At 41.0% G+C, this 25,763-nt stretch overlaps 1 protein-coding gene and 1 pseudogene across 4 annotated transcripts in view; one reads left to right on the top strand and one right to left on the bottom strand.

The window, feature by feature from the left end:
• Positions 1-4,937, bottom strand: part of LOC140500319 (uncharacterized) — a 45,743-nt gene extending 40,806 nt beyond the window's left edge. For 2 of the 3 annotated variants that reach the window (XM_072602793.1, XM_072602791.1), the window contains exons 1-2: positions 4,173-4,937; positions 3,444-3,587 (exon numbers count right to left, since the gene is read on the bottom strand). The gene's annotated coding sequence lies outside the window, so the exon portion shown is untranslated. The remainder of the gene's footprint in view (positions 1-3,443; positions 3,588-4,172) is intronic. The other variant, XM_072602792.1, reaches the window with a different exon arrangement.
• A 126-nt stretch (positions 4,938-5,063) lies between these two features.
• Positions 5,064-24,007, top strand: LOC140500320 (pyruvate kinase PKM pseudogene; annotated as a pseudogene). The gene is made up of 2 exons (XR_011965693.1): positions 5,064-5,193; positions 22,059-24,007. The product of XR_011965693.1 is annotated as a pyruvate kinase PKM pseudogene (transcript).
• The last annotated feature ends 1,756 nt before the right edge of the window (positions 24,008-25,763 follow it).

Raw genomic sequence — 25,763 nt, 5'->3', positions numbered from 1 at the left:
TTAATTGCTAAAAACAATTTAGAATGGGTTATTAAAGAGATAGCTAAATATTAAAGAGACATCTTGAAAAGGAAGCAGCAATTACAAAAACAAAAAACAAAAACAAAAACCCAGCATGGCTTCATCAAGAATGATTTCCTTTCTGACAGGACTAGTACATCAGGAGAATTCTATAGCTATAATTTGCCTAGAATTCAACAAGACATTTGATATTCTTAAGCCATTTTTATCTTCAAATTATTAAAGCACCTCCTTTCATAAAGTATCTCTAAATGAGAAAATTTCAGTTTCCCTCATAGAAAAGGTGGAAAGATATAGCCTAGACAGTAATACATTTGGATTGATTTGGAACTAGTTAAATAGCCATATTCAGAATTCTTATTAATGGCTCCATTATCACTTTGGCAAGAAGTCTTCAAGTGTCCAAAAAGATTTGTGCACAATCCTGTGTTGTTTAACATTTTTAATAACCTGGAATAAGGCATGTTCATCATATGTGTAGGTGACACAGATCTGGACGGGATAAATAGCACATACTGGGTGTCAGGATCTGAAAACTTTTGGACAGGAAACTTTGGCCTTAAGGCCATATGTGCCCCTCTAGGTCCTCAAGTGCAGCCTTTTCACTGAGTCCTATTTGTTCTGTGAAGTTTGAATTCAGTCAAAGGGTCACATTTGAGGACCTAGAGGGACATATGTGGCCTTGAGACTACAGGTTCCCCAACCCTGGCTAGAGCATTGGGTTGACTTCAAAAAGATGAAATTCAGTGGAAATAAATGTAAAGTCGTACACTGAGGATCAAAAATCAATTTCTCAAATACAAAATGGATAAGGCATGGTAAAACAACACTTTATCCAAAAAACATAAAGGGACTTTAGAAAACTACAAGTTCAATTTGCAGTATGATGTAGAAGTCAAAAAAGACTGTATTATTGGAAGCATAGGCATAAGACAGTAATTCCTCTGCATTTTGCCCTGGTCAAATAACATATGATGTATTGCATTCATTCTGGAGTTTTCTGAAACACTGGAGAGCATCCTGAGAAAGGCAACCAGGATGATGAACAATCTTGAGTCCGTTCATCTGAGAATTAATTGAAGAAACTTGCTTGTTTAGCTTGGAGAAGATTCAGGGGAACATGATAGCTGTGTTCAAGTATCTGAAGGGCAGCCATGTACCAGTGTAGCACCAACATGGTATTCATGGAAGCCATGAATATGCCGGTGCAATTCTGAATCACGAAATACAACAGACTCTCCACATGGAAGACAGAATCAAAACATTTATTCAGATGCCAGAAAGCCAAATCCATCATAGTAATGAAGAAACCTACACACAATGATAATGCAGAGGACAACACCATCCCCAAGCCTTCCCTCTGTTAGGCTTCCCACAAAGCAGTTCCTTTAAACAAATCACAAACAAGTTCTCTCACTCACACTAGGCAGCTGCCTTTCCCAGCTCCAATAGCTCTCTAACTTCCTCTCAGTTCTGCCTCTTCCCATTCCACTCCTCCTGCTCCACCCTTCCTGTTCCATGTGACTTACACTCATGTGACTCAAGCTTCCATGGGACTTCAGCAGTTCACATGGGTCTATTAATGGATGGGAAAGATTTTCCCATTAAGAAGCAAAATTACGTTAACAAAATTACATTAGCAAAAATGCATTATCAATACAATGAGTGATTAGATTTTACTAGTGAGGAAAGAACTAGAAATAATAGGTACAAGTCCCACTGAGGCACATTTAGACTTGATGTCAAGAAAAACTAAAAGAGCTACCTAAAAGTGTAAAAAGTTGCCGTGAGAGATAATGAATTATTTTTCTTTAAGGTCCTCAATTAGAGGCTACATCACTACTTGTTCAGTATGTTACAGTTTTTGTTGTTTCAATCATGTCTGACTCTTTGTGATCCCATTTGGGGTCTTCTTGGCAAAGAGACTGGAGTGGTTTGCCATTTCCTTCCCCAGCTCATTTTACAGATGAGGAAACTGAGACAAATAGGGTTAAGTGACATCCCTGGGGTTACACAGCTACTAAGTGTCTGAGGCCTAATTTGAATTCAAGTTTTCCTGATTCCAGAACCCTCTCTATTCACTGCATCTCAAAGGCTGCCCAATTTCTACCTGCAGAAGTCCTTTTCAAGATTTGACTCAGATGAACAGGCAGTTTTCAGAGCAAGAAATTAAAGCTATCTATAGTCATATGAAAAAATGCTCTAAATCACTTTTGGTTAGAGAGATTCAAATCAAAACAACTCTGAGGTACCATATCACACCTATCAGATTGGCTAACTTGACAAAACAGGAAGATGACAAATGTTGGTGAAGATGTGGGAGAGTTGGAACACTAATTCATTGTTGGTGGAGCTATGAGCTGATCCAACCATTCAGGAGAGAAATTTGGAACTATGCCCAAAGGGCTACAAAAATATGCATACCCTTTGACCCAGCAATACCGCTTCTAGGGCTGTATCCCAAAGAGATCATAAAAATGAGAAAAGGTTCCACATGTAGAAAAATATTTATAGCAGCTCTTTTGGTGATGGCCAAGAATTGGGAATTGAGGGAATGCCCATCAACTGGGGAATGGCTGATCAAACTGTGGTATATGAATGTAATGGAATACTATTGTGCTATAAGAAATGACGAACAAGTTGGACTTCAGAAAAATCTGGAAAGACTTATATGAACTGATGCTGAGTGAAATGAGCAGAACCAGGAGAATATTACACGCAGTAACAGCCACAGTGTGTGAGGACTGTTTCTGATAGACTAAGCCCTTTACAGCAATGCAAGAACCTAAAACATTCCCAAAGGACTCTTGAGGCAAAATGCCATCCACATCCAGAGAAAGAACTATGGAATCGGAACGCAGAATGAAGCAGACTCTTTTCTCTTGTGTTATGTTTTGTTTTGTTTTGTTTTTTTTCTCATGGTTTCTCCCATTCTTTTTAATTCTTCTATGCAACATGACTAATGTGATAATGTGTTTAATAAGAATGTATGTGTAGAACGCATACAAGATCGCATGCCATCTCGGGGAAGAAGGGGGAGAAAATTTAAGACTTATGGAAGTGATTGTTGAAAACTGAAAACAAATAATTAAATTTTTAAAAAAGACTTGGCTCAGATAGTAATTGTTACATAATCTTCCCCAAGAGTGATCTCTCCTTACTCAAATTTTTATAACCTTCCTTTTCTCCTACGACATTCTTCCCTGCATCCTAATCTTCTGGGTATGTGTTGTATCCCAGTAGAGTACAAGCTTAGGAGCAGGTCCCCAGTCTTTTTTCCTTTATGTCTCCTTCAGTTTCCAGTATTTAGCAAATGTTTTAACTGCTGAATTGACAACAGAGACCACATATAATAGCCTGGGCTGTTCCATTTGTATTGTTGTGTTAAGTATAACTTAAATGTTTGTTGAATTGACTCTCACCAACAGAGTGAAGCCGGTAGACAGCCCAGTAGACGCTAAGATGCTGAGTGCCCGTGAGGCAGTTAAGAGGTGGCCGGGGGGGGGGGGGGGGGGGGGGGGGGGGGCTGGAGGTAGGATTTTCAGCTCTCATTTGCCCCAGGAAACCTGTTAGGCCACACAGGGCTAATGATGAGGGTTGGCATTTATGTCTGCTTTAGAGTTTGCAAAGCCCTGGGCATAAATGATCTCATCTGAGCCTCACCACCCTGTGGAGGAGGCAGTAAAGGTATCGTTATCCCCATTTTACACCTGAGGAAACTTTTCGATGTCAGGGACAGGATCTGAACCCAAGTTGTCCTGACTCCAAGTTCAGCGCTTTATCCACTGCGTCCAGCCGCCGGGTGGGCTCCCCGATCCCCCACCAAGTACGGCCCCAGGGTTTTCCTCCTTTCACACACACCCCCACCTTGTGTAACCCTGGGCATGTCACTTAACCAGCTCCATGTACCTTGGGTCCCAGATTGTCAGAGCTGGAGGGAGCTTCAGAGACCTACCTAGTCCTATCCTCTCGTTTTTTACAGAGGGGGAAACTGAGTCCTAGAAGGGAGGAAGGGCTTGTCCAAGGTCAACACTGTGACTAAGCGGCAGGGTCCAGACCGAAAGATCGGCACCTCGCAGTCTAGGGCTCTTCTCGCCGCCCACCCCCCCAAAACCCACCCGGCCCTCAGAGCGCCCCTGGGCCCGACTCACAGTCAGCTCTGGGGTCGCGGCGTCCGGGGCCTGGGGAGAGGGGCGGAGTTCGGATTGGAACTACAGTTAAACAGGGGCAAACTGGGAGGAAACTAGCTGAAAGAGGGCCGGAAGCAGCCCCTGGGCTCCAGAGTCTGCGACCGTTCTAGGATGCTCGGAGGACTCGAGAATCTCTATGGCCCTCCCCCCCTGGTTCCTTGAAAGCCTAGTGGGGCCAAGAGGGCAGAGCCGGGACCCCGGGGAGGAAGAGCTACCCAGGTCTCTCCGGGGAGTCCTCACGTCACTGCTTTTCTCCTGGCGCCCTGACCCGACATTGAGTCTTAAAGGAAGCCTCACCACGAAGGTCCACACAATGTAGGAGGATGGAGGCCACACGCATTTTCTCCCCCCTCATTCCCTCCAAAAGCTAACAAGTGCCCATCCAAAGGAGATCAGTCAATCACCGCCCTCACAGACTTCAGCACCACCAGCGCAGGAAAGCTCCTCAGAGGCCACCTAGTCCAATCTGTACTTGAACCCGAATGCCCCTGCAAGTGGCCACCTGGCCCTTGAAGACCTCCTGCTACCTCCAGAGACTGCCCGTTCCACTGTGGAAAAGCTCTAATTGTTGGAAAGTTTTCCGTAAGACCGATCCTATTTTTCTTTCTGCAGTTTCCACCCACTGCTCCTAGTTCTATTTGTTACGAGTCAAACAGAGCAAGCCTAATCCCTCTAAATACTCGGTTGTCCTTCGGATACTGGAAGAGAAGGTCCGGTTAGCTGGATAAGGAAGTTTTGTATCTTCTTTGTATAAGAATTTGTATTAACCACTCTCCCTCCGTGTGTTATGTAAGCAGTAGGCATGGAAACTTGGCTCTAGCATAGTGATGTCATTTTGGTCCTCTTTGAAAATGAATTACAACAACCAGATAAGAGTAGACACTGGATAAATGACTGATGAATTACTGGACAGGGCAATAGAGAATTGAGGGGGATAGAGCTAGAAAAGATAAGAAGCAGAGACCAGAAGTCCTTCAGCAATGTGAGTTCTCTGATGTAGAATAAGTTATGAACTTTGACTAAAAGCTTTTCCACATTCATTATATTTGAAAATTTTTACTATGAATGATCTGATGCTGAACAAGGGTTAAACTCTTGACTGAAAGCTTTCTCACATTCATGGCATTCATAAGCTTTCTTACCAGTATGAACTCTGTGGTGTGTAATAAGAAGTGAACTTTGAGTGAAGATTTTCCCACAGTACATTTGTGGGGTTTTTCTCCAGTATGAATTCTCTGGTGTAGTCTAAGTTGTGAGCTCTGATAAAAAAATCTTTTCCATATTCACTACATTTATGAGACTTTTCTCTTGTGTAAATTCTCTGATGTAGACTAAGTTTTGAGTTTTGACCAAAGACCCTCCCACACTCAACACACCCATAAGGTTTTCCTCCAGTATGAATTCTTTGATGATGAATAAGTTGTGAGCTCTGACCAAAACCTTTGTCACACGCATCACATCAATAGGGTTTTTCTCCAGTAGGAATTCTTTTATGCTGAATATGTTGTGAACTCTGAATGAAGCCTTTATCACACTCATTGCATTTATAGGGCTTCTCTCCACTATGAGTTCTCTGATGCAGGATAAAGTTTGAGCAGCAACTGAATTCTTTTAAAATTTATTACCTTTATATGGTTTATCTCCAGTGTGTATTAACAGATGTTGAATAAGGTATGAACGTCATCTAAGGACTTTTCCACACATTACATTTGTATGGTTTTATTCTACTATGAATTATTTGGTGCTAAAGGTTGAACTCTGATGGAATGATTTCTCACATTCATTGCATTTGTAGGGTCCTTCTCCAGTGTGATTTTCCTAGTGTAGAATAAGGTGCAAGCTCTTTATAAAGCTTCTCTACATTTATTACACTTATAGGGTTTCTCTCCAGTATGAATTCTTTGATGCCTAATAAGTAATAATCTCTACTTAAAAGCTTTTCGACCTTCATTGCATTCATGGGGCCTCTCTCCTGTATGAATTTTCTGAAGTAATATAAGCTGTGAGTTCTGATTAAAGGCCTTTCCACATTCTTCACATTCAAAAGATTTCTCTCCAGTATGAATTCTCTCATGTTGAATAAGATAGGACCTGTGACAGATTTTTTTCTTACATTCATCACATTTAAATGATTTCTCTCTATTATGAGTTTTCTGAAGTTGATTGTCATGAATTCAGACTGAAGGCTTTACCACATCTATAAAGTTTTTCTCCATGAATTTTCTGATGTTGAGTAAGGTGTGAATTCAGCAAATTAATTACCATATCCACTACACCTAAGAAATTTCCCTCCAGAGTGATTTAACTGATGCTGAATAAATTAGAAGCAATGACTGAAAGCTTTCTACACATTTATTACATTACATGGTTTCTCTCCAGTATGAAATTTTTTATGTTCTATAAGATTTTAGTCCCAACTAAAAAATCTGCCATATTCATCATATTTGTGTGATGTCTCTCTATGTTGAATTCTCTGATCTTAAATAAGGTATGAATTATTTTTAAAACTTTTGTCACAAGTATCACATACAAAGGCTCTTTCTTTTGATATCTCTCTGCATTGTGAATGAGTGTTGTATTTAGCCTGAAATTTCTCCTAAATTCATTACATCTTTTGCTAACATTTATTGGAAGGGTTTTCTTGAGAATCAGATTTATTTTACTAAGATCTTTATCCTGAGAAAAGGATTTCCTCAGAACCACTGCTGAAGAATTTTTCTGATAAATGTTTAAGCTTCCTTCAGGTTCAAAATATTCTCCAGACGCTGATTCCTGAGTAAAATTCTTCACAAGTATTCCTAAATTTTCTCCATATAATTCTACTAATTTGTGATTTTCTTCTTTTTCATCTAATTACTTGTTCTCTGTTCTCTCAGAATCTGAAATAAGAAAGAAAATATTGTGCTTTTTCTGTGCTTAGAAAAAATATTGGAAACACTCATCATAGACACTAATGTTTAACTAGCATATGAATATGCCAGCCCTTTGAACTGACATAATACCTTGACAGAAGATGGAAGGTAGCAATAGGTAAGAAGAAAAATGAAACAGAGACACAACCTAGACAGAGGAAATAGTAAAAGTAAAGAGAGAGAAACAGCTATGGAAAGTGGAATATTTGGGGAGGGAACATGCTGGGCAAAAGACCTGGGGAAGATCAGCGTGTTTGGAGGCCTCTTCCCACCTAACTTTTCTGACCCTTAAACATTCATCTCTTGGACTCCCTTTCCTTCAGCCTCCAAATATAAACAAATTGTAATTTCCCTTAAAATTCAACCAAATCCATTTACATCATCAGGCTACAAGCCATTTCTCTTCTTCCTTTTAATTTTGTGCCCCTGAATTATGCTGATTGTTTCCAATCTTTGAATTCACTCCTGAATCAGCTCCAATTAGGGTTTCCAGCAGAGCACAAAGACCCTAAAGAACTTTGAGCCCTGAAGAACTCTTCTCAGTGAAATCCAAATGACACATACATTTACCATGTTCTTATCCTCTGTGACATATATGACCTATTCAATTTCAAGAAATCAAGTGGTTTCAGCAGTGTGGATGCTATATCCATACACACAGATCATGACTCCTCCATGCCTTAGCAGATTGCCTTAGTGAATTGCTGTGGCCAAAATAACTAAATATCCAATGTCCAAAGCAAATGAAGTATTTCTCAGAACTTACCTAGGCTGGTACATACACTGAGGGCTTTGATACTGTTAAGATCTATCAGAGCATGTGTTTTGCTGGCATACCCTCTGAGGAACACTAGGGTTACTGCTACACTGAAATACATACATATGTACCTAAGTATGTATGTATATGTGTGTATGTGTGTGTATATATATATATATATATATATATATACACATATATATTTGTATATACAAGTTTGTGTGTATGTGCATAGATTTTTGCCTCTTTAAGCCTGAGATGACTATTAATGTTTTCTCTGACCCAAGCTTCCAGGCCATAGATGAGTAGCAGTAACTAAGTACTATCTATGATCTGAATCCATCTGAGATCAATGAACAGTACACTTTCCATGGCTAGAAGCTACATAGTGCCAAGAGCCCTATATTTTTCTTCTACTGTAACCCATCAGCCATGCCTTTCTGGTAAGTCTGGTATAGAAGCCTGTGCCATTCCTATAAGAACTTGCCAACAGCTAAGTTCAGAGAGGTTCATCACCAGGCTGACCACAAGGTTATACATTTTTTGGCCACAGCACTTCTAGATGCAATCTGCACTAGTGAAGTAAGTACTTAAAATGACAAAATCATAGAGCACTGAAGTAGAGTCAGCCATCTGGGAACAGAGGAATTATCACATACAGACTACTTGAGTTTTCTTCATTTGTGGGGGCAACACCATAACTATAAACTGTACTGTTTTGGGCTAATGTTTCAAATATTTAAAAGAAAAAGGATTTGGCCCTTCCATGAATACTCTACCACAAAACCAGATCCTTTAAAAGCCACAAGCATTAGTAAAATAAAGCAATAAAAATAGATGCAAACAAGAGAAGAGGAGTCAGCTGGGTGAAGAGTACAGAATACTAGCTTTGGCATCAGAGGACCTAAGTTTGAAGCCTGCCTTTGATATTTGCAAGCTATGTAACTTTGGACAAGTCTCTTCTAACTATCTGTTTCCTTATTTGTAAAATGAAAGTCCTATAAACCTACTTATGGATGAGCTAGTTCAAGTGATAAATCATAGAAACTGGATGATACTGACCAAAGGGAGAGAAGGACAAAAGATCATGGTATGTTTTTCAATCTCTGTTCTGGCAGAACTTCTTTAAGATTAGCAAGACCACTTTCTGAAAAGAGGGTCTAAGAATCAAGGATGATGAGTGGTGTTTGGAAACTATCAATTCTTTTTTTCTAATGTTTAAATTTTTTAAAAATGTTCTTATGTTTTATTTATTTATTGTTTTCAACATTCACTTCTATAAGATTTTGAGTTCTAAATTTTCACCCTCTCCCTCTCCTCCATCCTCCCTGAGACAGCATGCAACCTGATATAGGTTATATATTTACAATCATATTAAACATGTTTCCATATTAATCATGTTGTAAAGAAGAATTGGAATCAAAAGGAAAAACCACAAGAAGAAACAACAAAATAAGAGAGAGAGAAAATAGTGTGCTTCAATCTGCATTGGGACTCCATAGTTCTTTCTGTGGATGTGGATAGCATTTTCCATCATGAGTCTTTTGAAGCTGTCTTATATCCTTGTATTGCTGAGAAGAGCTAAGTCTATCATAGTTGATCATTGCACAATGTTGCTGTTTCTGTGTACAGAACAATGTATAGTACAATGTTCTCCTGGTTCTGCTCACTTCACTCAGTATCAATTCATGTAAGTCTTTCCAGGTTTTTCTGAAATCTGCCTCATCATTTCTTATGGAACAATATTACATTCATATGCCACAATTTACTCAGCCTTTCCCCAATTGATGGGTATCCCCCCAATTTTCAATTCTTGGCCACCACAAAAAGAGCTTCTATAAATATTTTTGTACATGTGTGTCCTTTTCTCATTTTTATGATTTCTTCACTGCATCAAAGTGTATGCACAGACAACTAGTATTTTTTTTACAGACAAAAATTAAAGAGGCAAAAAAGTCAGCATAAATAATCTATACATTGAAAAAACCCCAAAACAGGTGAAGTGTACAAAACCTGTGAACTTCACATCTCCACCTAAGGGAGCTGGACAGGCTAAGACCCCTCTTGAAGGAGGGCTTGTAAATATCTCTGCTGGTCTTTTGACCTGTACTATCTGTGCAGATACTGCTAGTGACAAGTTTCTCCAGAACTTCAACTCAGCCACCTGCACCAATTGCACTGAAGGAACACTCCCCACTTGTACCTATGACTGCACTCCTCCTGCTACCCTCCTAGTAGGCTCTCCCTTTTTAAACTTTACCTCTAGATGAAATCATAACACCACAGCCTCCTCTAATTACAACATTCTTATTGATCTCTTGAAAGCATCCCTCTTGCTTGGAATCATGATGTGCAAGAGTTCTAATCCTTGGGGCATCAATACACAGAGCCTTTTACAAACCAGCACCTTTTGTGTACCCAAAAACTATAACTTCTTTTGTGGGATGGATGGGTTAAGTGGCAATATTCACAGCACTGAGAGTGACTATGAATTTGCCAGCGTAGTTCTGAACTGCAAAGTATAACACTCTCCATATAGAAAGCAGAAGAAAAACATTTTTTCAGACACCAGAAAGCCCAAATCCATCATAGTAACTAAGAAGTCAATACACATTAGCACTTCAGGGGACAAAGCCATTCCCAAGCCTTCTCCCCTTTCCTCATACCCCTCACAAACAAAAACTCGGAAGACTAGTTGTGCCTATGTCCTCTCTCCTCTTCCCCAACTGCTTTCACCAACTTCCTCCTAGTTCTGTTCCACCCTTCCTGTTGCACTACTTCAACTCCTTCAAGCTCCTCCTACCATATTCTTTCTTTTCTCATTTCTACCTGTCACCTTATTTATACCACCTTACAATATTCCTTTTTTTACTTTTCTATTTTGTGTGCTTCCTCTTTCTCCAGTAACTTAATCAAGTATAAACCTTTCAAAAGTCTCATTCCTTTTATCCATTGTCTCAATGCAGTCATAAATAATACAATACTCTTCATTCAATAAGCTTTGCTTTTGTCCTGTAAACCTTATTAAATCCACCCTAATCTCCTGTGTCCGTTGGAGATTGCCCATGAATCATCTCAGTGAAGAATACTGAAAAAGGTTAGAAAATACTTCCCAAGAAGTTATCTGACTGCTCTTTCCTTCTGCATTATGTAGACATTTGATTTAAAAAATAAATAAATAAAATTAGGAACTTATGCAAACAACAAATATTTTCAGTACTATATATAGTAAAACCAAAAGAGAATTATTGCAAGTGAGGATGGAGATTTCAATTATGTATGGACTGCTCCTCTTTTTAAGAATAAATTCAGTCTATAACTTTCAAAGTTATCTTGCTTGCTTGTGCTTCTTTCTGACATTCCTTTTTCTCTGCATTTCTTACAAAAAGATGTCTAAATAGCTTTATTCTCTTCCTTTTCTTTGCTACCCTATCCTTATCCTCTCTCATCCTCTCAATCCCCCACTGAAAAAAAGAAAGCCTTCATAATAGATATCTTTAGTTAAAGAAACCAAATGCCCACACTGGATATGTTCAAAAATATATCTCTCATTCTGCATCCTGAGTCCATCACTTCTCTGTCAAGAAATGGGTAGACTCATCAGTCCCCTTGAATTGTATTGGTCATTGTTCAGAGTTTCTAAGTCTTTAAAAGTTGTTTTTCTTTTATTATTGTCATTGTATAAATTATTCTCCTAGTTCTGCTCATTTCATTTTGCATCAGTTCATAAAGTCTTCTCAAGATTCCCTTTCATCACTGATGGCAAAATAATATCCCTTTTCATTCCTATACTATAATTTGTTCAGCCATTCCCCAATTGATGGATATCCTCTTAGTTTCCAGGTCTTTGACATTACAAAGAGTCGCTTTTAAAAATTATATATACAGATACTTTTCTTCTTTCTTTGATCTCTTTGGAGTATAGTTCTAATAGCAGCATAACTGAGTGATATACTAAGTTTAGTGACTTATAGTTCCAAATTGCTTTCCAGAATAACTTGGTCAATTTATAGCTCTACCAGCAGGACATTAGTGTATACCTCCAGAAAAACATAAGATCCTTGAAGCAGAGACTGTTTTGTGTCTTTATATCTCCACCTAACACAATGCCTTGTATAAAGAAGGACCTTAACAAATATTTAAGTTTAATTAAATCCACAAAAAACTTAAAAAATACTACTTAGGTCTGGGGTATCTATGAACACATATATAGATTATGAAATAAGATAACTTATCATTTTAATTGCAAGGAGGCAAATTCTATCTCATAGGCACTTCAGAGAGAAGCATGGAGTCATTAAAAGCACTGTACTGTTTCTCAAAGGCAGTCCAACATGATCTCTTCAACTGTTTCATTCTGGGCTTAGTTTATTGTCCATATACAGTATTTGTACACAATAACTGTACTAATTAACAGCTCCATTAGGCCCCACCCAACTGCATAGCAGCCTGAACAAGGGGCATTCTTTATCTATTTGGTTTGGTCTATGGGGATAGTTAGGCTGAACTCACTAGTGATCATAGACCTTATTTTAAAAAGCTTTGCAATAATCCAGAGATTGATGCAATCAATTCAATATTACTGGCAAATAAGAGTATCTGAAGACCTCACTATTAAGGGCATTTCTCTTCCATCTGAATTATGCATTGGACATTCTACATGACAGTGGTAAACACCTTTGTGAGGAAACATCTCTGGGTCTTATGCCTCATTTGATAATAATAATTATAGGATTATAGAACAGTTAACTGTTATCTTTCAAAGAACTTTGAATTTCTTTAACCTACATATGGAAGACAACTAATTGAAAAGCCTTTAAGGCGGCATTTGACTCTACCAATAGTTTTAACAACAAGCACAGTGTAATCTTGTATTTTCTGCCCTTTTCAATCAATTATGTAACTAAACATGTGGTCTGCTATAAAATATCACTTGCAAAGCCCTTTCTATTCTCTTTTTATACCTTTGTCAGGGATGCTCTCTATGCATCTATAACTTACCCTGATAAAAAATCTTGTAGAAATGTGAAAGTAAGCATATATGTGAGAAGATGTTTGTATTCTCTGTCACCAGTTTTTTCTATAACAATAATATCCATAATTTTTTGGCTCTACAATGTTACTATTAATACTAGAATGACTACTTGATATTTATTATTACAAGGTAGCTAGATAGTAGCGGATAAACCACTGCACTTGGGAGACTGGAACATCTGGGTTGGAATGCTGCCTCAGCCACTTTCTAGTACTGTGGCCAGGGGCAAGTCACTAAACTTTTCAATTTGTTTTCTTATCTGTTTGTTTTTTTTTAAGACAACTTCACAGGATTGCTGAGGATAATGAGATAACATACGCAAACCTTTAAGTGTTGTACATTAGGTAGTATTGTTACTACATGACACTTTAGAGTTGACAAATCTTTGTATGTATCACTTGATCCTGTGCCCTCTTGTCTTCTCCCTCTTCTCTCTTTATACTCTCTTTCTTAATAAGCTTATCAGATCCCATGGGCCTAATAATCTTTTTGCAAACGACCACAAGGTATACATACTGTCTCAGTCCCTCTCCTGAACTTTTGTTCTGTACCATCAATTGCCTATGTTTCAAATTGGATGCTCCACTGACATCTTAAATTCAACATATCCAAAAATTACCACTCCCCCTAAACCCTCTTCCAAACTTCCCCATTTCTAGTCAATGTACCACCATCCCTACTCTTTACTCTCCTCCATTCCATATACCTAATCAGTTGCCAAATCTTGTCATTTCTGCCTTCACATCTCTCACGTCTGACTTCTTTTAAGATTATCAAAAGAGCCTCCTAAATTGGATCTTCACTGTTCCAAATTTCTAACAATTTCAAACCATACCTGACATGCCTGCTAAAGTCATTTTACTTAAGCATATATCTGACCATGTGACTCTCCTACTCAACCAATTCCAGTAGCTTCCTATTGCCTCTAGAATAATACATAAACTCCTCTGTTCAGCTTTTAAAGCTCCATACAACCTGGTCTCCAATGTACCTTTCAGGCTCACTTGAACATTATTCCTTCTCCTGCATTCTACAAATCAGCCTCTCCATTTCCTTCCTGTCTCTGGGCCTTCAAACTCTATGCTTGAATATATTCTCCTTAACCTCCTACTATCCTGCCCCTCACTAAATTACTCTTTTCTTTTGAGTTCTAGCTCAGATACCAACTTCCACATGAAGTCTTTTCTTTACCTGCCCCCAACTGCTGATGCCTTCCTTATATTTAAGTACTTGGTATATTTAAGCTACATATATTTTTATATATACTTGTTGCCTCTTTCATTAGAACATACGATCATTTTTAAGCAGGGAAACTCATTTCATTTCATTCTTGGTACGTATCTCCCCAGTGGCTAGCACAGTGTTTGGCACATAGTTGGCACTTAAACTTTTGACTGATCTACATCAGTTAAGCAAAGTAATCCCATCGACTAACAGGTAAAAAATTCTTAATGTATATATTGAGTTTGCAGAACTGCATTGAGATAAGAAATGCTAACATGATGCCATTTCAAAGAGGAGAAAACTAATAAGGCACAGAGGGGAAGCGATTTATTTAAGGTCATATAGCCAAGACAGGTAAAGGTAAAGCTAGAATTCAAACCAGTCTTCTGACGCTAAGACTAGTTCTCATTCTGGAAATGATTCCTGTAGAGATAAAGGGCTGAACTAGATAATCTCTAAGATGTTACTCAACTTGAAGAATCTGTGCTCCTTCCTAAGTGCTCACCCAGCTTCCGTTTGAAGATCTCCAGCAGTGAGGAAACCATTATCACCCAGGAGAGACGATTCCATTTCTGAAGAGTTCCCCTTGTGAAGGTTTTCCTTATATCAGACCTAAATCTGCCCACTGCTTTTACTTCCTCCCCTGGGATGGAGGTGGAGGTGGTGGTGGTGTGTCCAATAGTGAAAGTCTAATCCCTCTTCTTCAACAACTAGGGTACGGTGACCTGGTCTCTCCGCACTCCCACTCGCCAAGCTTGGTCTTTTTCAGGCGAAATATTCCCCATTCTTTAACCACTCCTCACGGACGTGGTTTCTGGTCATCTCCCGCTTATTACAACGTTCCTCTCGTCGGCACGTTGTCCAGTTTATCAATATTCTTCCTGCAGTGGGGAGAGTGGGACGCAGAACCGGTCACTTTGCTCCAGACGCGTCTGAGCAGGGTCCAAGGAAGGGCGGCGCTGGCCACGCACGGACCCGTCACCCGAGGGGGTGCCCCGAGCAGCTCGAAGCTCGCCCCGATCCCGAGGGGTGTAGCCCCTTGGTCAAGAAACAAAACTTCTTGTGGAAGTTTTCGCCCTTTCCCTTGGAAGACTTCTACATCTTCCTCTTCTCACCCGCCTCCAAAATAGAAAACAAGGCGGTTAAAGGAATGACCTTTGGCCACTAACCGCCAAGCCGACACAGACAGGTGACATCTGCATTTCAAGGCTATTCCACAGCCCGAAGAACGAGGCTTGGAGATTGCGCTGGAAACCCCGCTCCTAGAGAATCGACCACGGCGTAGTGAGTCCTCCGCATGTCCTAGAGCAGCCACGGCCCCACGGAGTGGGGATCGGGGGAGCTGGGAGGGAGGGGATCTTGAGCGCCCCCTAGCGGATCGAGGTTGCACCTCTGTACTTCCAGCCCACATATCCAGCGCGCTCTTTGCACTGGACTGAGGTCTCTCATAGGGCGGTAGCTGTGAGCCCCGCGGAACGTGTGCTGGCCATGCTGTGCGTTTCTCCTCGCTTTCCGCTCCTTGGCTCCCCATGGCTGTATCCTCTTTCCCTCCTCCTTGTCATCCCTGTCCTTCCCAGTCCTCCCTCCTTCTCCTGATGGAGTCCAACTCTCCATCCCTTACCCCTGCCCTTTTACATTTGAGGAAACTGAGGCCCGGTCTGACCAAAGTCACACAGGCAGTAAGAGTGAGAGGCAGAATTTGAACCAAAGTCCATTATGCAGAATGTCCCTATCGCCCTGTCCATCCCTCTCCTCCATCGCCTCACTCCTCCTCCCCGTAACTGCACATCTTCCCTGTCAGTCAACCCAGCCCTCCACCTTCTTGTTGAGAAGGATCTATTTCCCTCATCTCGTTAATCAACAATCACTGATAATGCTCTTATGCCCCGGGTCCTGTGCTACACACTGGGGATGCAAAGGAGATAGAATGAAGCAGCTTCTCCTTACATTGTATACATACCTACAGAATAAATACATCTTCATCGTCATAGCTGGAATTTACATCAAATAGTACAAGGCTTGCATAATGCTTTACAGAAATGATCTTATTTTATCCTTACAGCAACCCTGGTGGGTAGATGTTATTATTTGCCCCATTTTATAGATGAGGAAACGGAGGTCGAGGTTAAGTGACTTGCCCAGGGTCACACAGCTGGTGTGTGAGAACAGATTTGGAAGAAAAAAGGTAATTAAGAAGAACCCTATTAAGTCAGGGAACAGAAAAGTTTTCATATAAAAGGTAGTATTTGATTTGAGTCTTTTTTAATTACATTTTTTCAACTAACAAGCATTTGTTTTCTTACCCCTTTAACATCTCTTTCCCCCAAGAAGAAAAAAAAGAACTTGTAGCAGATATGCACAATCAAGCAAAATAAATTTTCCTGTTTGTCATATCCAAAAGTATATCTCAGCATGTTTAATCTATCACCTCTTTGTCAGGAAGTGGCAGCCTCTTTCATCATGGTTCTCTGGAATTTGCATTACTCAGGGTTCTTAAATATTCTAAACAGGGTGGGTTTTTTAAGTAAGGAAGGGATTCTGGGAAGGGATTCAGAGGAATCAGGGCAGCTAGGTGGTGCAGTGGATAGAGCACCAGTGCAGGAGTCAGGAGAACCTGAGTTCAAATCTTACCTCAGATATGATACTCCCTAGCTGTGTGACCTTGGGCAAGTCACTTAACCCCAACTGCGTGATCCTGGGTCATCTCCAGTCATCCTGATGAATATCTGGTCACTGGATTCAGATGGCTCTGGAGGAGAAGTGAGGCTGGTGACCTGCACAGCCCTCCCTCACTCAAAACAAAGTCAAGTGCAAGTCATATCATCATTTCTCAGATGTCATGGTTTTCTACAAAAACAAAGGATGTACACAACCCTATGATCCTCCTCTCTCTTCACTCATTATATTGTCATTTCCTTCCTTCTTCCCATCATCACAGCAATAAACATTTGGAGGGGGAAGGCAATTGGGGTTAAGTGACTTACCTAGGGTTACCTAGCTAGTAAGTTTCTATAATGTTAATAGAATGGGAAGATCTTCCCCATCCATTAATTGGCTTAACACATGGAGCCTGTGATCATATGGATCCTTTGATCATGTGCAGCATGGATCACATGGAGCTCAGATTGGGAGGAACTTGCCCAAGGAAGAGAGAGAAAGAGAGTGCCAGCAGAGAGTGAGAGCAGGTAGAGCAGAGAAAGAGAAGCAAGCTGTGAGTGGGTGGAGGGAGAAATTTGTCTAGGGGAACTTGTTTTTGTGGGCAGGCCTGACAGAAAGAAGGTTCAAGATGTGGGGGCTTCCTGGATTAGTGATAAGTACACTGTTAAATCTTACCTCCTGGTATTCTAATGATGTCTCAAGTAAATATTTTCATTTTGACTTTGAGGAAGAGAGTTTGTTATATTTTGTAATTTTACCCTGGAAATATGCATGCATATTAATAGAGGCTGCAATGGGTATCTCACTGGCATTATAGTTTCTGAGACCAGATTTTAACTCAAATACTCCTGACTTCCAGGCCAGAGCTCTATCTACTCTACTACCTAACTGCCCCTCAATAAAAATGTATTAGGCACCTATAGTCTGCAAGGCACCATGCCTGCCTATCCTCCATGTCATCTTATATCTCCTCCCTCCATTAAATTGTTCCTTCCTCCCTTGTCATTCAGTCCCCCTCCCCAAGTCATCATACTCTCCAGGTGTCATCCCCTTCATCTCCACACCCATCAACACCAGTCATTTGAGGATGACCCTGTGTGTGTCTGAATTTTTAAAAGGTGGAAGAAAGAATAAGGTGGGATGTTATCTTCCATCCATAATCTTTGAAGAATATCTACCTAAGAAGGACTACCATATTATATCAAAGAATAAAGGGAAGGGGCCCCATTTAGAGGAAGTTCCCAGTTGAAGTGAAGAGAAAAATGTAAAAACATGAAAGGGTAATTTCCAGTACATGATAGTATAGTAAGACTTCATCTTTGAAAATATTTGTTTAAGTTGGATATTTGAAGACTTTTATGCACCAGCTCTCAATAGTAATTAATACATTAGAATTTTAAGGTTTGAAAAGTACTTTACAAATTTTATCTCACTGATCTTCACAATTGCCCTATAAAGTAGGTGCTATTATTTTCCCCATTTTACTGATAAGGAAACTGAGGATAAGAGAGGTCACACAGCTAGCATGTGTCTGAAGTGGAACATAATAGTATTCTTGACTCCAAACTGCCATTTGTACATACATGTTGGGCATGTGCCCTGAATGAATGGATGCTCCTCTTTCTACAGCATTTTAAAGCTGACACAGTGCTTCTTCCACAACAACCTTGTCAGGTAAGAGTGTAGATATTGCCATCCCCATTTTACAATGAGGAAATTGAAGCACACAGAGGTTAGGTGACTTGTTCGGGGTCCTCCAGCTAATGAACATTATACACAAGATTCAGACAAATACGTTTTGAGCATTTTCCCCACTACTTTCAGTTGTGGAAATAAGGGCAGTCCATTCTCACCTCAATAGCTGCTTTCTCCCTCTGCCCTGCAACTCCCTTCTTTCATTGGTCAGTCCTGAGAACTTTCATTTCCAGAAAGGGCCAAGACCAGTCATTCTCTGAACATTATCAACATGCCCCTATGTGTCCTTCTGCCTCCCCACCTCCTCACTCCCTCTTTACCCACCTACTCTATTTTCATCTCCTTTATATCTGTTGTCTTTCCTCATTTGAATATAAACTCCTTGATGATAGGACTATCTTTTTTTTTTGCTTATATTTGTATTCCAAGTACTTGGTAGGGAGGGAATAAACATTAATATAGTGCCTTTGTGCTGTCTCATTTGACTCTACTACAGCAATAGGAATGTAGTAAGTGCTTAATAAATGCTTTTTGACTTATTGGCTGCACCAAGCTGCCACAAATAGGATGGATTTGTGATTGTATTTTCTCATAGAAATCATATAAATGATACTTAGATTTCCTGGCTAGTAGGAATCATTCATCACTAAAAATTCAACATATTGCATAACTGGTACATTGTGTTACTCTTTTCCTCCTTTTCATCTGTCTCCAATCATCCAGTTGTTCTGTGCCTTATCTCCTGTTTGTTGATTCAAATTCAACTTTATAATATTTGCCTATTATGTTGCAGACACTGCAAAGCACTGGTACTTCAAACTTAAAAACAAAACTGTTTAGAAGATTAAAATTGATCCTGTATCATTTTCTTATTGGTTTTATTTATACCTAATTGATTTTGTCCTGTAACTGCCTAAGTCATGGCTCTCTGTCTTTGAATTTAGTTCAGAATTCAGCTGGTCTGTAAGGGGTAAGTTTTGAAATCTTGTTAATCACTGTTTATTCTTGCCTCAAAGAATTGTTCTAACTTTGAGGAATGTGGCTTGCTGTAAGGAAGTGGAGCTTAACATCTTTACACCACCAAGCTAGCCTTCAAGAATGTCTGATTTGCTATCCAAAGAAGTTTGAGCCACTATCTTGCATGCGGATTCAATGATGAAAGGAGGAAGGTTGTTGCCAGCTTCTAAACCCAACTTCTAATCAAATATATTATTTGTTCCCCACGCATCAGCTATATAATCAATCATGTTACCCTCAACCCCATAATGTCATTTACTCTGTTCTGTTACTTGTTTTATACTCTCAAAAGCCTATAAATGGAGACCTGTTCTTTTGCTTGGGGTGTTTAACTGGAAACTGAGGCATCTATTGATCCAACCTATTCTCAGGTTACCAGCCCTGATAATAAAATGTCTTGCTCAAAGAAATGTGCCTCAGTTTACCTTTTTGTTAAATTCAACTCACAACATAGTCCCTGCCATAAGGAATTTATAATCCACTGAACTGTATAAAGGAGACTTTGGAGCATTCTCAATTTGCCTAACATAGAAACTCCCTGAGGGTCTTATCCTAGGTATGCCCAGATCATCTAACTCTGTCCCCTACCACATAAGTAGCGTACCTTCCTTTGAATAGTTATGTAACCAGACAGACTGGGTCTTTAAAACTGACCAGACTGCGACAGTCATTCTCTTTTTCTATGTTCTCTTTACTGTTGCTTCCAGGGAGTACACATCACAGTTCAAACACAGGGTGGGCACCATGAACTGAAGGGGCAGTGATCCCCTTTAAATACACCTGACCTAAGCTTGAGTCCCAAGCACCCTAGCTTCTCTAGATAGAGCTTCCAGGATTCCATGCCAGGTTGGATGATTTCAATTCCACTCCTGGAATCCTGGGTCAAAAGTGGATGTAGCTTAAACTCCCAGAACTAATGGGGCCAGTGAGGATCACTCCCTGACATCTGAAACTATGGAGAACAAACAACACAGAAGAAACATAAATACTCCCAGACCCATTTCTTAAAGCTGGGGTATAAGAGAGAGAAGGGGAAGGAAGTCCTTCCCCTCTTATGGACTAGATTCATGGTGCCCACTCTGGGTGAACTGTGATTTATACCCTCTAAATTCAAGAGGAAAGAGAGTGCTATTGTTTAAAATATTAGCTTTTAAACCAATAGTAAATTATCATAGTAACCTAGCGTTTGATAAACCCAAAGACACCAGGCTTTGGGATAAGAACTCATTATTTGACAAAAACTACTGGGAAAACTGGAAAGCAGTAGAGCACAAACTAGATATAAGACAACATCTCATGTTTGTCCTTCGTTGCCAAAGAAGACCATGACATCAGAGAAATGATGACATGACTTGCACTTGACTTTGTTTTGAGTGAATGAGGACTGTGCAGGCCACCAGCCTCACTTCTCCTCCAGAGCCCTCTGAATCCAGTGACCTGATATTCCTCAGGATGATTGGAAATGGCCCAGGATGCACTGGGAGACCTTGGGACCTTTAGGCCAAGGTCTTTGCAGGTGCTCAATTAGGGTGAGGCAATGCCCATTCATTGAATAGGACTGTTGAAGAAGTAGCCAGGGCATGACCCCTTTAATGAGGTCAAGAAAACAAAGATATCAGAATAGGTGGGAAACAGCAACAGTTATTATTTGATAACAACTGTAAAGGTAGCAGGGTCTAGGAACCCTTGGCAGGGGCTCCTTGGAGTCTCAGTTTCAGAGTGTAGTAAGTTTAAGGTTTTGGGAGAGGACAGAGAGGGAGAGGACAGAGAGACAGAAAGGGAAGGGAAGGGAAGGGAAGGGAAGGGAAGGGAAGGGAAGGGAAGGGAAGGGAAGGGAAGGGAAGGGAAGGGAAGGGAAGGGAAGGGAAGGGAAGGGAAGGGGAGGGGAGGGGAGGGGAGGGGAGGGGAGGGGAGGGAGAGGAGAGGAGAGGAGGAGAGGAGAGGAGAGGAGAGGAAAGGAAAGGAAAGGAAGGAAAGGAAAGGAAAGGAAAGGAAGGAAAGGAAAGGAAAGGAAAGAAGGAGAAGAGGAAAGGGGAAAAGAAAAGGAGTCAGTAAAACCCAGGTCAACTGGGCAACATTTGGTCATCCAAATTTACCTTCCTTTGGAGAGGAGAAGGAAGAGGGGGAGGGAGAGGCAGACAGGAGAGGAGGAGGTGAGGTTCCACAGCTAGCATTCAGCTAGCTGCATCTACTCACAGGATCATGTTTGTCCTTCACTGCCAAAGAAGACCATGCCATCAGAGAAATGATGACATGACTTGCACTTGACTTTTTTTTTTTTGAGTGAGGGAGGGCTGTGCAGGTCACCAGCATCACTTCTCCTCCAGAGCCATCTGAATCCAGTGACCTGATATTCTTCAGGATGAGGGGAGGGATGGAGGGAGAAAAATTTGGAACTCAAGATCTTGTAAAAATGAAACCTAAAAATTGTTTTGTCATGTAATTGGGGAAAAATAAAATATTATTTAAAATGTGGACTCTCATATAACACCTTGGGATTATTGAAAATGTGATACAATTTTTTCTTTTTTCTTTAAAAAAATTATTAGAGGGCAGAAAGAGCTTCACCTTGGAGGAGGAGATATCATATTTACGGCTCTTTGGAAGGAGACGTCTATGCTGCAAGCCCTTCAAGACATAGCTCGTTCTACTCAGCCGGGTGTACTTTACAGTTTGGGTCACAGAGTTTAACTGGAAGCAGTAAGAAAAATCCAGAAGATCACGTCAACATGGAGGTCAGCAAAGTAGGCAGTGAAGTGACATTCAAAACTCTTCAAAACCAGCAGCTGTTTGCTGCCACGGCTGACAACTTTCTGGAACATATGTGTCGTCTGGACATCGACTCAGAGCCCATTGTGCCCCGAAACACTGGTATCATCTGCACCATTGGCCCAGCCTCCCAATCTGTGGAGAAGTTAAAAAAGATGATTCAAGCTGGAATGAATGTGGCTCGTCTAAACTTCTCCCATGGAACTCATGAGTACCATGCAGAGATCATCAAAAATATTCGAGCAGCCACAGAGAGCTATGCTTCTAGTCCTATCCATTACCGACCTATTGCTATAGCCTTGGACACCAAAGGACCAGAGATCCGAACTGGACTCATCAAGGCCAGTGGCACAGCCAAAGTGGAGTTAAAGAAGGGTAACACTCTCAAAGTCACCTTGGATGAAGCCTATATGGAGAAATGTGATGAAAACATCCTGTGGGTAGACTACAAAAACATTTGCAAGGTGGTGGATGTTGGTAGCAAAATCTTTGTGGATAATGGGATCATTTCTCTTCTTGTGAAGGAGAAAGGTGCTGATTTCCTTATAACTGAGGTGGAGAATGGAGGCATGCTGGGCAGCAAGAAGGCTGTCAACCTTCCTGGGGCAGCTGTAGACTTGCCTGCTGTGTCTCAGAAGGATATCCAAGATCTTCACTTTGGATTAGAGCAAGGGGTGGACATGGTATTTGCATCTTTCATCAGAAAGGCAGATGATGTCCATGCAATCAGAAAGATCCTGGGAGAGGAAGGCAAAAACATCAAGATCATCAGCAAGATTGAAAACCATGAAGGAGTCCAAAGATTTGATGAGATCCTGGAAACCAGTGATGGCATCATGGTTGCTCGGGGGGACCTAGGTATTGAGATCCCTGCAGAAAAGGTCTTTGTTGCTCAGAAGATGATGATTGGAAGGTGTAATAGAGCTGGGAAGCCTGTTATTTGTGCCACTCAGATGCTCGAGAGCATGATTAAGAAGCCACGCCCCACCCGGGCTGAAGGCAGTGATGTAGCCAATGCTGTCCTGGATGGAGCTGATTGTATCATGCTATGTGGGGAGACTGCCAAAGGGAACTACCCAGTAGAAGCTGTGCAGATGCAACACTTGATTGCCCGAGAGGCAGAGGCCGCCATCTTTCACTTGCAGGTGTTTGAGGAGCTCCGCAACCTGGCCCTCATGACCAAGGATCTCACTGATGCTGTTGCCATAGGTGCTGTAGAGGCTTCCTTCAAGTGTTACAGTGGGGCCATTATCATTCTCACCAAGTCTGGAAAGTCTGCTTATCAGGTAGCTAAGTACCGTCCCCGGGCTCCCATCATCGCTGTTACTCGTTGTGCTCATACTGCACGCCAAGCAAATATCCACCGAGGCGTCTTTCCTGTGCTGTGCAAGGACCCTGTTCATGAGTCATGGGCTGAAGATGTGGACCTCAGGGTTAACCTTGCCATGGAAGCTGGCAAAGCTCGTGGCTTTTTCAAGAAAGATGATGTGGTCATTGTACTGAGTGGTTGGTGCCCAGGTCCAGGTTTCACCAACACTATGCGTGTGCTGCCAGTTCCATAAAAGGGCATTTGAAGACCTTCTTGTAGGTGACTTCAGCACCCTCCCTTCCCTGCCCCGCCTGCATCCATTGCAACTATTATTGGTGTTGTCCATTCCTAGTTATTAGAGGCTTTATACTGCTAAAACATCCCCCCACCAAAAAAGATTAAAGTCTCTTCTTAAAGAAATTTTGTATTAGACCTATTTTTCTCCCCACTTAGAGACATCAGTATCAATTTAGCATGCTCTTGGTGGTGTGTAAAGATAGAGAAGTTGTGGCTTAGCTTGGGGTACTGCAGATCATCTTTGACTTAGGGGATTAAAAAGTAACATGTATCAGTATTGTGTTTGAAATTGATCCAGACATCCTTCATGCACACACAAGTAAGCACTAGCCACAATCCCTCTAAGTACAAGTCCTCAGTGTATATGGGCCTCTACATCTTTCCTGACCAGAGGAACCACCCTCCCTTTCCTCACCTCCATCCTATAAATGAAAGAGTCTTTGTTTCACACACTTATTAAGTTAAAAATTAAATAGAAGCTGAATCCAACTGCTGAAAACCAATACATTTTAGTGAATAATGTGATTCTCAGCAATGGTGTCCTCTGGTAAGGCACTCTTACCTTGGGGGGAAGAAGAAGCTTGCAGTCATAAGCCAGTTTTTTCCCTCCATTTGAAGGAGGGAGCCTAGGATGGAAAGGAAATTCTTCACAGAATAGTCCCCACTGTCCCAAGCAGCAGGCCTTACTACACTCCTTGCCCCTCAGCCTTCTCATATTGTGAGTGTCTGTGTTCCTCCAATATTTCTCTTCTATTTTCAATCTGGAATAAACTCACACTCATATTGTACTGTATTTTGCTGTAGAGTACATCATTTGTCAATAAATACAAGCTGAAGCAAAAAAATTTATTTGGGGGGCAGAGCCAAGATGGCAGAGTAGAAGCAGGGACCTACCTGAGCTCTCCCCCCAAAGCCCCTCAAAATACCTGTGAAAAATGGCCCTAAATGAATTCTAGAGCAGCAGAAGCCACAAAATGACAAAATGAAATAGATTTCCAGCCCAAGACAATCTGGAAGCCTGACTGGAAAGTCTCTATTGTACCAGGTTCAGAGTGGAGCACAACTCAGCATGGGCCACACTGACATAGATGGCACTGGAACAGGCCTCAGAGCACTGAATCACTGGCAGCTGTAGCAATTTCCAGACTTCTCAATCCACAAACCCCAAAGACAGCTTCAAAGGTCAGCGGTAAAGCTCTTTCACTTGAGTGAGAGAGAAACATGGTCCAGCACCAGCCCCAGGGCCGTGGCATCCACTGCTGTAGTGGTGACTGCTTCTGGAGCTCTCAGCCTACTGATGGTGGGGGAATCAAGAGACTGATCTGGGTTGCAGTCCTACATGGTGGTCCTAGGGTGAGGAGGAGTGCTGATGTGGCAGAGCTGATGGCATCTGTTGAGAAGGAATTCCTGAGCAGAAAAGAGTGTTTGTGGTTGCTCACAGACCCAGGTTCAGGACAGGAGAGGAGTAAACACTTCTTCTTTAGTCATGCCACTTTGGAGGAATTGAGAATTTATAGGAACCCCAAAGATATCTCTGAAGACAGGTGCACAAAATCCCTGAAACTTGTGGCAGTACACTCTCCACTTAAAAAAGAACTCAAAAGTCAAGTAATTAGTTGGGGAAAATGACCAAAAAGATAAGACTGTGGAAGGTTACTTTCTTTTTTTTTTTTTAATGTTTATTTATTTATTTTTAGTTTTCAACATTCATTTCCACAAAATTTTGAGTTCCAAATTTTCTTCCTGTCTCTCCCCTCCCCCCACCCCATAATGCCTTGCATTCTGGTTACCCCTTCCCTCAAAATGCCTTGACATCTATCATACCCGTACCCCTCCCTTCCCTTATCCCCTTCTTCTCTCTTTTCTTGTAGGGCAAGAT

This window comes from Notamacropus eugenii, chromosome 4 (assembly GCF_028372415.1).
Source record: "Notamacropus eugenii isolate mMacEug1 chromosome 4, mMacEug1.pri_v2, whole genome shotgun sequence".
NCBI classification, from domain to species: domain Eukaryota; kingdom Metazoa; phylum Chordata; class Mammalia; order Diprotodontia; family Macropodidae; genus Notamacropus; species Notamacropus eugenii.
Note: the sequence above shows the minus strand (reverse complement) of the source record. Positions and strands in the feature narration are given on the sequence as shown.